This window comes from Drosophila suzukii, chromosome 3 (assembly GCF_043229965.1).
Source record: "Drosophila suzukii chromosome 3, CBGP_Dsuzu_IsoJpt1.0, whole genome shotgun sequence".
NCBI classification, from domain to species: domain Eukaryota; kingdom Metazoa; phylum Arthropoda; class Insecta; order Diptera; family Drosophilidae; genus Drosophila; species Drosophila suzukii.
The window spans coordinates 23,002,352-23,004,690 of NC_092082.1; positions in this window are offsets into that span (position 1 = coordinate 23,002,352).

Below are 2,339 nucleotides of genomic sequence, written 5' to 3' on the forward strand. Positions count from 1 at the left end.
GCAAAATTGACCCCAAAGAGGAACTGGTCATGCTGAGGTTTTTTTTAGTGCCAGACTCCATAAAACCAGTACACGTAGAGCAGAACGCACATGTACAAGTACTTTGATAACCTTGTTTAAATGAACATATGCAAATAAACAGACAAATCACTTCATTTTGGAATCAGTCCGCACTTTATAAAGTTAATTAAATTGAAGTTCTAGAAATCGGTACTCTAATACAACTTAATAAAAAAAATTTTTTTTTAATGAAAAAAAATTCGTTTACCGTGATATTTATTGTTTTATTTTCGTCCTGTTGATCTTCCAGGGTTTTAAAAAATGAAAAGTTACATGTTGTATTATTTACCCCTTACATAGCGAACATGAGACTGTGCTTTTTTAAACGAGCCGCTAGTCGCTAAATCCACAAACTATTCTTGCCCCTTTAGTATCCTTACTCCACACTCCCTTTTGCATTTTAATTTTTTTCCTAAAAACTGTAGGCCTTGGTTGCTATCAATTCGTGTTCTTATATTCTGCTTTCATAAGTTACTCCAATTCGGCATACCGATTTTTTTTAATAAGTCCCCTGAACACTAAGTAGCAGTGGAATCAATGGATTTGGATCTGATCAGTGCGTTGCGTTCGAGAAGTTGTTCGAAGACAAAAATGACTGACCAAAATGACTGTCCAGATTAACCTGGAATCGACATATTAGCTGGATGGGCGGATGCTACCTCTAGAGGTCGGGTCCTGGGTTGGAAGCAACACCATGTCAGAGATGCGACTCCAAGCTTCACTTTCCAGCCATTAGCTGGATGGGCGGATGCTGCCTCAATAGGTCGGGTCCTGGGTTGGAAGCAACACCATGTCAGAGATGCGACTCCAAGCTTCACTTTCCAGCCATTCCTGATATATTCGGAAACGCCAATTGAGACAGACTAGCACTCTTATTATTACTTCCAGGCTTCTGTCTTGAAATAGATTGGAAATGGCATCTTGAACTGGTCAATCACTTCGACCCGGTAGTGTGCAATCAGATTATTTCCACTGACCTCCAGCTCCTCGACCTCTCAGCTAGCTTCAATCAACTCCTTAATCTGCTGCTACAGGACAATAACGTCGATTATTCGGTTGAATTCGCGGCTCTTGCTCTCTTGCGACGGCAGATTAATGTAAAGATGGAAAACAGCCGTAATGACGGACTCAGCCACGAGAATCATTATCTGGATCATAGCGAAATTTAAGAAAAAAATTCGATCTTGGACTAAAAGAGCGCGCGAAGACGAAGGAACTGAAGCCTAAATTTCAGCAAGAAGCCAAACGCACTTGCATAATATGTTGAATTCAGCTGTAAGATAAAAGAGACTACTTCTTAGCCTTGTTGTGGTAATTTAAGGTGTCCCGCACAGACTTCCAAGCCAGCTTTGCAACTATTATTTAGGCATAATATATATATAATAAATAAATATTGTTGATGGACATTTCCACCAGAAATTTGTTATTTAAAAAATGTTGATATATAATTTTTTATAAATATTAGTTTCTAAGTAGATGGATTCTTCACATAGAAACGTATTTTGTATATAATTTTATTAATTGGTAGAGTAAAAGGGTATACTAGATTCGTCGAAAAGTAGAGGTAGAGGTAGAGAAGGAACGTTAATATGTGAAAAATTTGTAAACTCAATGCCACATTTACATCCAAGGGCAAAAAAAAACCCCTTGCCAAAACGCTAAAAAAATGTCTCAAGCGATAAAGTTCAAAGCCAAATTTAAAAAACTGTTTGCAAGTCAATCCTTATCTATTTTACAGTGACACTACGGAGAGCATAAAATTGCATTTAAATATTCAATCAGATTCGCTGAAACAAACAGTTCAATGGACTTCCGCAACGACAGATATTTTAAGAACTAACAAGAGAGAAAGCTATAGTCGATGCCATTGACTATCAAATTCCCGTAACTACACATGGTCAGATTTTAATAATTTTTAGGATGCAAACGGGTATTTTTTTTAGAAATAAAGTCTTATTTAGTTTTTTAGAAAATATTATAAAATTTGAGTACTAGACAGGATTAAGCGTTATGAGCGAAATAAATGTCGAAATTAACTTTCGCTGCGCAAGAAGGTCAAAAATCTAAATGCCAAATCCCAATTTATTGGCTTCTGTAGTTTCCGAGTTCTCAGCGTTCATACGTACTCGGTAAGTGATCCTAAGCAAGTATATTTATCCTTTATAGGGTCGGAAACGCTTCCTTCCATCTGTTACAAACTTTCCGACGAATCTGGTATACCCTTTTACTCGACGAGTAACGGATATACCGATTTTTTTTAATAAGTCCACTGGAAACAC